The sequence below is a fragment of the Peromyscus maniculatus genome, chromosome 1, assembly GCF_049852395.1.
Source record: "Peromyscus maniculatus bairdii isolate BWxNUB_F1_BW_parent chromosome 1, HU_Pman_BW_mat_3.1, whole genome shotgun sequence".
Lineage (NCBI taxonomy): Eukaryota > Metazoa > Chordata > Mammalia > Rodentia > Cricetidae > Peromyscus > Peromyscus maniculatus.
In genome coordinates, this window is record NC_134852.1 from 167923569 (window position 1) to 167936722 (window position 13154).

General features: G+C 42.7%; 1 pseudogene; it reads right to left on the bottom strand.

Moving 5' to 3' along the window:
- Nucleotides 1–5436: 5436 nt before the first annotated feature.
- On the bottom strand, nucleotides 5437–7178 carry LOC102909428 (serine/threonine-protein phosphatase 2A regulatory subunit B'' subunit gamma pseudogene; annotated as a pseudogene).
- Nucleotides 7179–13154: the final 5976 nt, after the last annotated feature.

Here is a 13154-nt window from a genome sequence, read left to right on the forward strand (position 1 = left end):
CCTGTTCCCTGCATAACCCAACCATTTGGCTACTCCGGTCTGTTGGCCTCTTGGCCCAGGCCACCTCTCTTGGTCATTGGGCTTTTCTCTCGCTCTCGCTCACCCTTCTCTCCTCTCATCGGCCATCTTCAGCCTGGACTCTTCCCTCTGCCTGTCTCATCCCTTGAATGTACAATAAAATCTTCTCCATACTCTAAGAGTAGGCCTGTCCTCCTCCTTTTATTTCATGCTTTTTATTCAGAAGGAAGGCGAGAATCAACACCTGAAAGGTATTCTCACGTACAAACATGCTTGCACACACACAAAACAGATAAAGAATATATATATATTCTTTAGATTGACAGTGGGCCCAGTTGTTACCATCTACAGGTCTTGATTGGCTTTGTTTTCTCCACCAGTTAAAGAACTAAAGGCAGGGGAAAATCCCTATCATGACAGGTAATAATGGAGAAACCTTGAACACCATCTGTGGCAACTAGTGTTATGTCAGCTTGACACAAGCTAGAGTTCCCAGAAAGGAAAAAAAACATCAATTGAGAAAATGCCTCCGTAAGACCCGGCTGTAGGGCATTGTCTTAATTAATGATTGATGGGGGCGGGGGGTCCAGCCCATGGTGGGTGGTGCCATCCTTGGGCTGGTAGTCCTGGGTTCTGTAAGAAAGCAAGCCATGAAGAGCTAGCCTACACCAAACATTCGATTCCTGTTTTCTTCTGGGGACTTCTCCTTTCCTCTCTCTCATGTGGCTAGGGTGGTAAGTCAGCCCTTGGTCTTACCGGGAACTGGGAGGTCTCCGTAGGGCACAGGGGTGGGTGGAATGGTCGGCTTGGGCTAGTTTTCATCTGTCTACACCAGAGGATGCAGAGTGGTGGCTGCCATTTTCTGTGTGGCCTCCAAATCTGCTGTTTGGCCTGAAGAGAGTTGACCTGCCCAATGTTTTTAATAACATTTGAGTTTTGTCCAATATTTAAATCTCAGATTTCACATTCAGACCCATATTTCCTTCTTTTGTGCAACAATAGCGGATGAAACATGGTCCCACACTGCAACACCTTTAGATGGCCGTGACTGTGATCTGCCACGACTCCCTCCCTTCTGGTCACCAAATCAAGACTGGGCGCTACTTGACATGTGCCGTCATACTTACATTTGTGGTTTCCTTAATGGCAAAGAAAATGAAATACTGATTTGGAAAGTAAAATCAGAACAAGAGGGTCTAATGTTTCAATTTTTATTTCTTTCCTTTCTTATGTTAGACCCTTTATGTCTGTTCTTGGCGTTAGCGCCTGGGCTTCTCTGGTTTACTGTTTCTGACCTCGTGCTTAATCCAGAGCGAGGAAGGTTGTCTCCCAGAGACAAATAATGTGGGCTAGAAGATGCAGATCCAGTGAGACAACTGTGTTGGTAAAGGAGATGTGGAGGAAACTTGGGAATGGGCTTAACCAGCTGGAAGAGCTGCCCCTGTGGAGAGAGCAGTCTGCCTCCCTGAGAGGAGGTCTCAGAAGCTTGATGAACCACCAGCATCTAGACAGGGCTTAGCTTTCTCTCTCTCTCTCTCTCTCTCTCTCTCTCTCTCTCTCTCTCTTCCTTTCTCTCTCTCTCTTCCCTTTCTTTCTTTCTCATATCCTCCTTCCACTTCCGTTCTTTCTCCTGTTCCCGAATGCTCACACAAAAACCTCAATGGGCAACAGCTTTTGCATTCCTGGTAGGCACCATTCCTTGAGCAGGGCGTGGAATCTGCCACTGGACCCTGGGCATTCTCTTGCAGAGCCCAGACATGTGCTGCGATAGACACTTGGTGGTATTTGGCATGGGTAGCCAGACTCCTCTCCCTGCACCCCTCATCCCTGTGCGGGCCCCCTCCCCTCTTTTTTTTTTTTTTTTTTTTCCATTTCTTACTCGAGATTAAGGGAAAGCAGGTTGGAAATGCAAAACAATGACATTCACTGTTAGACCTGCCTATTTATGAGAAGCTAGCAGGATGTTTAGTGAATTCAAAACTGAAACAGTTGCATGGGAAGAGGAACAGGTGGCGTGCCCTAACCCCCGCCACTTCCACATTAGCCTAGGCTCACCTGCAGACCCGCATTTCTCTGCTGAAGGCCTCTCCAAAGTGGCTCCATCTTTGTGACTCCCTTCCAGCAGTGTCTGAAAGTTCTGATTGCCACTTGTCTTTCACAGCCCTGGATGTCACAAGTTCTTTGTTATGATCTAAGTTGTAATTTAAGCTTCCCTGACCAATAAGGACCTCAGACACCTTTCATGTGTTTATGGGCTATCTGTGTATCTCCTTGTTCATTTTAAAAAATTAGATCATCCAAAACAGACAAAAATAAATAAATTAGGATGGTAATTTTGTGACTAGGTTGTGATAGTTGTTCATCTATCTGGTTGCAAGTTCAATAATTTACAAATGCATTATCCCAGTTCATAGCTTCACTTTTCATGCTTGTAGTAGTGTATTTCAGAGGGAATGTTCTTTATTTTGATGCCAACATATCAAATTTTTTTTTTATCTTTAAGTGACTTCTGTTGTTTGGTATCTCAGAACTATTTGCGTAATTTGTGACCAACCACAAGCTAGAGTCAACACTTTCATGGTTATTTACAATTCATTTGGGTTGATTTTTGCATATGGTGTGATAACCGAGTCGAAACTGACTTGTTTATAATAGGGTATTTCTTCTGGTTAGTCCTTTGTGGTTTTTGTTTGTTTGCGGTGAAGGTCTCATTGTGTAGCCCAGACTGGCCTGGCATCTGCTGTTTGGAGGCTGGTCTTGAACTTGTGAGAAGGATTCACTGCCTTTGCTTCCTGGCTGTAGGAATGTGCCACCACCCCTGGCCTCTGTTTAGAGTTTGATACATTGTTAGTTTTTTCATTCTTTGCTTCCCAGATCTAGCCAATAACAAGATTTTTTTATGCATATTCTTGTGATCTAAGTTTCCATGTATTTGAAAACAAATGTGTGCATAAACACACACACACACACACACACACACACACACACACACACAGAGTTTATTTTCACATGTTCTGAGTTCTGATATGTAGATCCTGTTTTCGTCTTTTAAAAGCCACACTCTTTTTATATTACATGAATTCACTACCTTTATTCATCCATCCCTTTATTAATGGACATGACGGTAGAATCCATATTTATGAGTACAAATATTATCACAATAACTGCCATTGTCCATGGTCCTTGTGCCATATAAGATGTGTCTAGGATATATAACAGTCATTCAGTTCCTAGGCCACTCACTAAAATTACAGAATCAATTGAGAGTTCACTAGTACAGAGTGATTTATGCTTTACATCTTCACTCTGAGATTACTGTCAATATAATAGGAACAAAGTAATTGTATTTCTTCAAAAACTTGCACCACTTGATTACTTGTGAGGGTAAACACTGGTGGCTTCTGAATTGGCTGGTTCTGTAAGCCTCCTCTCCACTCAGCTGGTGATTTTGATGAAGAAATTTGTCAATATTTTCTGTCTAGAACTGTCCGTCCTTCACCTTCCTTACGATGAGCTCTTAAAGACATTTCCCTACATTTTCTTATATGCTTTCCTACGCATAATTTTTCAGCTGAGTATTTTCTCCAAAGTAAGCCTGTGGCACATCTTTCTTACACTGAAATCCATAAATCTTAAGTATACAATTTCCTCAGTGCTGGTAAATGTGCTCACACAGTCACTGCCTCCATCAAAATCCGTAACATTTTATCATCCTCTCCCCTTCGTAGACCGCTTCTTGTACTCCCTGGCAGCCAGCCTGGTTCCCAAAAGCCACCACTGCTCTGATTTGCTTTTTTTTTTCTGTTGTGGTTTATTTAGATTTGCCCTTTCTAGATTTCACATGAACAGAACCATACAATATGTGCGCTTTTGTGTCCAGTTTGGCTTGTTTCATTTGACCGGATAGTTTTGAGATTGATTTCATTCTTGTGTGGATGGCTCATTGCGTCCCTTTGTTGTCATAGTTCCAGTGGGTTCCTAGTGGACATGTTTCCGGTTTGGGGCTAGTATGAATTAATTTACTAAGGATGTTCTTGTTTTGTTTTGTTTTAAATTTTTATGCACATGAGTGTTTTTGCTGTATGTAGATCTGTGTACCACATGCATTCCTGGAACCCTCAAAGGCCAGAATATGTCAGATCCCCTGAGACTGGAGTTATAGATGGTTGTGAGCCACCATGTGGGTGCTGGGAATTGAATTCAGGTCCTCTGGAAGAGCAGCCAGTGCTCTTAACTAAAGTGGCAATTTACAAGGCAATTCCATATGGTTTATCTGGTAATTAAAAGAGGTTTATTTTGGGGCAACTTACAACCATTAATGGAGCTGGTTACAGGATCTGGGAGAGGTGAGATGCAGTCCAACATGGTTCTCTGGAGAACTCTGACTTGGTCTGTAATCCAGTATCCAGGATCACGAGGAGCCAAGAGAAACCAGCACATACACATCCCAGGTCTTAGAGGCCCAAAAAGGCCACGCTCCAGGGGCAGGTCATAGGCAGGTGTAGCAGTTACCTGCTGGCTCACTAGGGGCAGTGCTTCAAGGTCAAAGCTGGAACAGCTCCCCACTGCACTTAACCACTGAGCCATCTCCCCAGCCTGTTTTGCTTTTTTTTTTTTTTTTTTTTTTTTTTAGTATAAGAAATTAGTAATTCTCTAACAAAAACCTTTAATAAAAGGTACAGTTTTGTAAATGTAACTTGATAATGGTTAATAAAATTAGACAAAATTTCATACTTGTGATTTTAATGAAAACAAAATATTTGCTTGAATAATTTTTTTTTGAAGCACCATCTTAACAAAAAAGAACTGGGTGGGGGGATGACAGTGGGTCCAGTGGCTGTAGGCGACCTTGACACCCTGACTTTGAGCTCTGGAATCCTCGTGGGGGAAGGAGAGACTTGACTCCAATCCACTGACCTCCATGTGTGCTCTGGTGTTCACACACAGGACATAAATGAAATCGTAAAAAAGGCCTGGTGGCACTCACCTTTAAACTCAGCACTTGGGAGGTAGAGGCGATGGCTCTCTCTGAGTTCAAGGTTCAAGGCCAATCTAGTCCACAAAGCAAATTCCAGGTCAGTCAGGGCTGCATAGTGGACCATGTCTAAAAAAAGTCACATCTAAAGCTTTTGAATCCAGAAATGCAGGGGTTTGCTCTAATGATACTCTAATGGAAAAGTCCTTGATATTCATGAAGAACAAATACTATAATCCTATATGAATACCAGAAATAGTCCATAAACTCAACAACGACCTACAGCAAACCTTTCTGTTTCTGAGCTAAATAGAACTAGAACTTACCACTTCATTTAAAAAAATAAAAAAAGAAAGAAAAGAAAAAAAAGCAGTTGGTCCTAGTAACTGGAAAGTGTTCCCATTGCAACCAAAACTCTAGTAAGCAAGCTGTTTGCTGTGTCGTACAGGCATGTGATGAGTTTTATTTAGAATGTTTCTAAGGATTCTGCGGCAAAGGTTTTGCATGCAGCATTCAGGCATCTTTAGGAAGGTGGTCTAGTCTTCCAGAGCTCATGTGTCATCGAGATCTGAAGAGTTCTCATTGTCATTTGCAACAAGGGCTTCTCTGTTCTCGTAAGTCCAGAAGCCATTCAGATCAATTAGAATGGTAGTGACTGTGTCTCCTTGATTACTGTTGATTAAATCCTGAAGCGAGATTTTCAGAGGATCCTGTGGTTTTACCATGTCAAAGATTTCATCCTTGACATCTTGAAATGAAACAGGATCCTGTCCATGGATTTTCATTAGTTCTTGTATGGCCCTAAAGAAATAATTGAGGGAGAAGACATTCAGATATCCCTTGTTCTCAATGTCCAGCAGTTTGAAAATATACTGCAGAGCTGCAGGCTCCTTTCTGTTTTCATTTCTCCATCGTAAGTGAGACACTCCTGGAAAACACGGTCTAAGAAGACATTGGTCATGGTTGCCGTTCCGTAACGGGAGAGTTCTTCTTTACTGAGCATGCCATTATGATCTTTATCAAGATTCAAATACTGACCATAGACCCTCAGGGCGGAAGGAGCAGAAAACCAATTTGTTTCTTGACTCTCTTTGGACAGTTCCTCATCCCTTAGCTCCAGTAAATCATCTAGGAAGCTGCATGCTAAAATATCTTGAATTTTGATTTTCCCTGTTCTTAGAGGATCCAAAAAGAAGAAGAACTTCCTAACTGCTGTGCAAACATAAAAAGAGTAAAAGGATTTTTCCAACCCATCTAATTGTGGCAAAGTGGGGATAAGTTCCAGGATGTAGTTTTCTAAGTCTGATTCCCGAAGGTACCCTTGTCCGGCAACATCATATAAACTGAGTCCTATTCTTGTTTGATGCAGCCAAACTTTTCGCATGACGTAGTTGAAGAACTGCATGATGGAAATTCTCCCATAGGAGTCCGTATGGAGCAGTTTGGCAAAGACCTTTGCAGTAAAAAATTGCTTGCACTTGGGTCCAGCCTTTTCTCCAACCTTCACAAAGTTTTCATAATTGATCATTGCTTCCTCTCCAATCATAGGTGGTATCTGGTGCTTATCCAGCAAAAACCATAAGTTCTGTAATTCTTCATTATCTAAGAGTTCTCTGCTTTTCCTCTGTAGAAAGACAGCTCTAGATTCCTCTCTTAATTTCTGTAGTAAGACTTCATCTTCTGCGGGCAACCTGTAATAAAACCGGGGAATGGTCTTATAGAATTCATTTGTGTTTTTTCTACCTCCTTTCCATTCTGAGTAGTACTTGGTAAATAAATCCATTTCTTCATCTTTTAATTCTTGTTCACTTTTTTTCCTCTTCGGATCCTTGTTGGGCGACGCCAGGCGCCGGCGGAGCACGTCTTTCCAGTCCATGGCCGACTCCCGCTCCCAGGACCCTACATTTGCGGGTTGTTAACCGCCCCACCCACTGCCAGCTCCGACGTCAGACGCCGCCAAGGCAGGTGGAAGTTAAGAAGGACGCCCGGACGCCATCTTGGACCCGGGCGGAAGCCTCCGGCGGCAGAGGCAAAAACCCGAAGGCGGGGTCTGTTCCGGATACGGCGATCCCGCTAGCAGGGGCGAAAAGCAGACATGAAATAGACGAAAAATTGTTTTTCTTATAGGAGTATCCCAGCTCACCAAACCTGATCTTAAAGGCCAGCAAGAAGCCCGCGTGAGGTCTTGGCTGTGGGCCTTTCGGCGCGTGCGCACCGCACCCCTGTTTTGCTTTTATGAGATAGAGGAGACAAAATTTCCTATGTAGCCCAGGCTAGCCTCAAACTTGCCACCCCTCTGCTTTGGCCTCCTGCATGCTAGGGTTATAGGTGTGTGCCACCACAACCACCCTCTACAAAGCTTTCTGTGGGTTTAGTTTCTCTTTTCCCTCAGATTAAATTCTGAGAGTTGAATTTCAGAGTACCTTCTGAGTATGACAGTCATTGGGCAATGGTATGGATGGGCTGTGTTTGCTGAATATGAGCCACAGAGCTTTGCTTTCTTGCTGCTGTTTTCTCCACCTATTCTTCCCAGCCTCCCACCTCTCTAGCTCTACCAAGGTCAAGAGCTGTGACAGCAGCATGATTCGATTGTACACATTTCCTGGGATCTGAGAACACCGCTCCAGTGTGGGAGCTACTATTACAAAGCAGTGATTTTCAAACATAACAGAGGAAGCAGAACCTCATTTTTCAAATAAAATCTCCTGAGGATAATACTCAATGTTTTTAAAAGTGATTTTTTGTAAGTGGAGACTCTTAAGTAGCCCCTGCTTTCCACAGAATATGTTTTGACACAGTTTAGCCTAGGGAAACGAGTACTTTGGCAGGGGCTTCTTGTGTTGCAGTATCTAAATTTTAAGGTCGTGTGCGCTTGTTACTGTGATATTTTATGTGATTGGTTAATGTCATAAGCATTTGGGAGATGGTATACATGAGAGACTAAATTGTAATTCTCCAGCTGTGGAGATTTCAAAGCAGTTGAACTGATTGGGCAAAACGTCCCAGTTAGAGTTACTAAAATGAAGAAAATGTATTGGAGTTTATTTAGCTACGAGTCATCTGGAGCTTGCAGGACTCTGATTTTTCTTATGACAAAAAGAAGGTTGAAGTCACAGAGACCTGGGACGGTGCACCCAGAGCTGTCATAACAAGCAACTGCAGCTCCATGTTCTGCTGACCTCCCTGTGGGTCAGCTTAGCTTTGGCTTCTTAACTCTGCCCCCTCGACTCCTCCTCTCCCCCCCACCCCCCCCCACCCCCCGCTCCTGTCTTTCTCCTCTCCCTCCTCGCCCTCCCCTCTTTCCCCCTTCTCCTTTCTTGCCCCAGTTCCATGAGTTTGCACCCTTACTTTGACCCCTCCGGCTTCCCCATCTACATTCTCTGATGATGTGAGACTCACACATCTGGTCCTCACCTTCCCTTGTCAACTTAGAAGCATCTTCAAATCCAGTCGTTCCCCTCTCTTGGGTGTCAAACTTGTACCTGAAGGCACCTGGACGGATGCCTCAACTTGGCCCACTTTTTTGTTGTGGGCACCTTCAGGGGCTGCAAATGTCGGTGAACACTTGAAGAATGCTGTGTTTAGGAGTCACTACTCTTTTTTCTTAAAGGAGTATACCAAGATGAGGACAAATAGATTTCAGTGATGTCATTGAAATTATCTCAAGTTCTCTTACACAGAAGTTGGACATGATTGATTAATCCTGGTTATTGCCTTGTCCTATAATGATATCTAAAATTATTTAAATAGTTAAATAATGCTATTTAAGTAGATTGGCGTTATGTTGGTATTTCTTCACAAAAATGTTTGGTCTATAATTCAAGCACACTATCGAAATTAGATAAGCGAAATTAGAGTTGTAACTACACAACAGGAAGAGCTGGGAATAGCTTCCAGGAAGAGAAATCCCCAGATCTAGATTTAAACCAGGGAAGAGAGTGCAACAGTGCTCAGTCCCTAACTTAATGAAGAGATGAAGATGATGCTGTGGTTAGCATTGTAGGCTCATATAGTGTGTCATCTTTGTCCAGCTCCTAGATAAGTCCCGTAATCAGATGAACTACGTGACAGCCTGTCAAAGCCAGCCTTGAACAAGGGTTCTTCTCTCCACAAGAAATTAAAAGTTATTAATGTGGCCTGTAATTATTATTTATAGAATTAGCTGCAATCAGATGGGGAAAAAAAACTGTTCAGGCCTGAGGGTGTGACTTAGTATTGGGACTCTTTCTTCATATGCACAAGGCTCTGGACTCATCCCTGCACTTTAAAACGAACCCGGAATATAATTTTGAAGAAAATTCACTGAATTTTACTGTTGCTATCGTCACAATACTGGGAAATGAACTCAGGGCTTTGTATGTACCTGGTAAGTATGCTACCACTGAGATACACTTCTAGCTCACATGTATTTTTATTTGAGACAGGCTGGTCCTGAACTTTCCAATCACCCTACCTCAGCCCCCCAAGTAGCTGGTGTTAATGGGCCAGCTCTATTACACTCAGCTGCTAATTATTTTTAAAATGGCCAAAAAGGCTAAGACACCTAGATCCTCCTGTTTAATCTAAACGTACAGGCTTTCTGAAGGATCTGCTGTGGCTAACACAGACTCTGCTGTATCTCAGGCTAGCCTTGAACTTACTATGTAGCTGAAGATGGGCCCTCTGATCTTCCTGCCTCCTTCTCCTGAATGCTGAGATTACAGACTAGTGTCACGATGACTGGATTATGCCTTGCTGGAGATTATGTGAGCTTCATGCATGTGAGGTGAATACTACCAACTGAACTGCACTCACTCTTGACCCTCATTCCAAAGTTTTGATAAAATATTTTCTAATGTGGCATGTGGTGTGCAAGTAATGATAATTAACTCCAAGTGTGTTGTAAGATCAGAACAGACTAGAACTTATAAGTTGAATTAGTTCCCTTTAGTTTCTGAAGATTCTTAGGTCAGAAAAACTAGCAACTGTATCAATAATGCTCCAACTGGCTTGTACCAGATTTTGGAAAATTATTTCTGTGTTTAGTTCCTGTCCAAAAATCTTTCTAAATGATAACACTAGCGTGGTTTGAGGTGGGGCACAATGGCCATCACGGGTAGTTTTTAAGGTTTTTTTTTTTTTAATTATTTTTGTCTTCAACATGAATCCTCATTTAATTTCATCTCCTCCCTCATATTCTCCAGGGTAGAAAAAAGGGGAAACTCGAGGAAGTATGCATGGCAGCGCCACGGTGCACTGTCACTGGACAGCAATATATTTCCATAGTTAAAATAAGATGAAAAATACTGCTTTAATTGTTTGAAATATACGATCTATTTTAATCAGCTCTTTGAGCATTTTGTATGTGTTTTGATCATATTCACCCTTCCCTAGACTCCTGCCAAATCTACCTCACCTTCCTTTCCCACCCAACTCTGTGTCTTACTCTTTTTTTAAGTCCATCAATTCCGATTCACACTTCCCATGTACTCTTTCTGTCTGTCAATCACTGTTAACCATGGCCACTACACTGTGCTATAAAGCAGTCCAGTCTATACTAACATTGTATCCACAGACCATGTTCCTCTACCCCTTCTCCCACACTCCTCTGGACTTCTATGAAATTAGCTTTCCTTTTCTGTGTGTGTGTGTGTGTGTGTGTGTGTGTGTGTGTGTGTTTTTAGTTTTGAGATCAGGTAATTTTTAAACCAGAGAACACACTATTTTCTCATTTAATGAATATGTACTGTATTTGACACTGCAGGAAATGAGATCAAATTAGAAGAGATTATAAGCAAATAGGAAGGAAAAAAAAAACCCACCACATACGGATGTGCAGAGTACAGGAAGTTTTGCTGGCACAGGGAAAAGGCACACACAGTGAAGCCAACTTTGAAGAATAATCATAAAGTTGTCATGTCAAGCTCTGGAAGGTTCTGAATAAAGAGAATTCAGTAAGAGAAAAGGTATGTATCTCAACACCAGGAAAAAAGAGAGCTGAGGGAAGAGCGATGTCTCCAAAGTGTCATGGTATATTCCTACAGCAGTTCACTCACAGCGCAGCCAAGTTACTTTTCGGTGCTTTATTCTTAATCCCCTCGTACACATATTACACTATTATTGCAGTTCAATGACAGGCCCTCCTCTGGTAGTGCCACTGTCTCCAGATTCCTTCCATGCTGTTTCCAGGAAGCAAAGTACTGGCCATTGAGGCATTTTTACAGCCAGTCATATTTGTTATTTTTGCCATAGCACACCATAGCAAGATCAAAGCGGGTTACTTGCATTACTCTTAATAAGCATGTAATAGGCTGTTATTTCATGTTGCATTTTAGATTCCAGCTGATTCACTTGATATCTTTCTATATGAATCATCTTCAAATTTGAAATGTAGTTAATTGCAAATAATACAGAAATTTGTACAGTGTGTCAGTCTTCAACTTTCTTAAGTCTTTGTCATAGTTAGGGGATCAAGTAGCTGGGCATGCATAGTGGCACACACCTGTCATTGTCCCCACCCACTCCTGCCCAATTATTTCCCTGAAATGAACTACTAGTAACAATTAGAAGGATTCTTCCAGAGATTTTCTGTGTGGCTGAATAAAAAGATAAGTAGATAATATATGCATCTGTATGTATAATTTTGTTTCTAATGTTTTTATGGTAAAAAGTATACAATTAGCCAGCTGGACTCAGTCTAGATGACCGAAATTTTGCTGAAAACATCTGAAGCACCGTCATCAGAAGCCCATGGAACATCTGTCTTCCTCACTGTCAGATCCAAGCAGACCATTGACCTTGGCACATCATGGCTCAGCAATTCCTTCCCTGTGAGTCGTGTCTCATGTCTTCTTCATGCGGTTCAGTGGTCAGGGAAGCTCTGTGCTGGAATCCACAGTGGTCCTGCTTGTTCAGCCCAGAGTGCCCTTCTCAGGAGACCTGGGCTTTCTCCAGACTGTACCTTAGGTCGTCAGAACATGAGTGGCATGTGAATAATTCCGTATCACTCAGTGCTGCCTTCTTGGCTCGAAGCTCTGACCTTGGTTTTGCCTATGACACTAGGATTAGTCAGAATGTCTTTGATTTTGAGTGCCGCCTAGGCAAAAGGGTTCTCTAATTGTTTTTTGGTTTTTGGTTGTTGGTTTTTTTTTCCTGCAGTGATCATACTATACTGGATGTCCCATGACTTCCTTTTACTAACCAACGACAGCCCTGTCATGTCATAGAGAGCTGGTTCCCTAAATGCCCCTCCCCACCCCATGCACTTGATACTTTGTTGACATGTGCGCTTAAGCTGCACTTGGTTCAGAGGATTGCTGATGTACACAAGTATTATTATTTTTTTTAATGAAGCTTGTCCTCAACTATCTCCAAAAACACAATAATTCCATAGCAACTGTGCCTCTGCCTTGTACACAGCTACAGGGAAAGTACATGCAGAGCCCTAAGAACTGGAAGGCACTTCACTAGCACCGTCATGTTCTGCTTAGCTTGACTGCGACACATCTGCTGGAGGGACCGCCCAGGAGAAAGGCATGGCCTTAGAGCAGGCAGACATCTCAGAGGTGTCAGCAGATCGTCCCGCATCACCTCCCCGACTGCAAGCTCAGCCAAGTCCTGAGTGGGAATAGTCTGGCTATTCCTTCTTTCTTTGCCTGCTCACTCACAGAACTGTTTCATCTTGTGCAAGTTCACAAAGAGGAACTCATAAGCAGAAATGAAAGGGCCAGCCTTCAAACAGTAGAACCTTGCAGCCAACTCTGGAGCCGATGCTTATCTTATCACTAACGTGTATTCATCTACTCTGAAGTAATGATGTCAAGTCTTCATTCGTTTAACGATTCCTTTTCTACTAGTGCAGGCATGTGTGCATCACCCTGAGAGGCTCTGGGTTTCTTAATTTTTACAGCAACTATTTTTTTCTGTGTATTTGAGTTCACATAGAATTCAGTATCTTGCCCAAACCCACCTTCTTCAGGTCCACGCTATCTCATTAAGACCTCTTTCTGAGCCAGGCAGTGGTGGTACACACCTTTAATCCCACCACTCAGGAGGCAGAGGCAGGCGGATCTCAGAGTTTGAGGTCAGCCTGGTCTACAGAGTGAGTTCCAGTACAGCCGGGGCTACACAGAGAAACCCTGTCTCAAACAAACAAACAAACAAACAAAAACTCTCTCTGCTA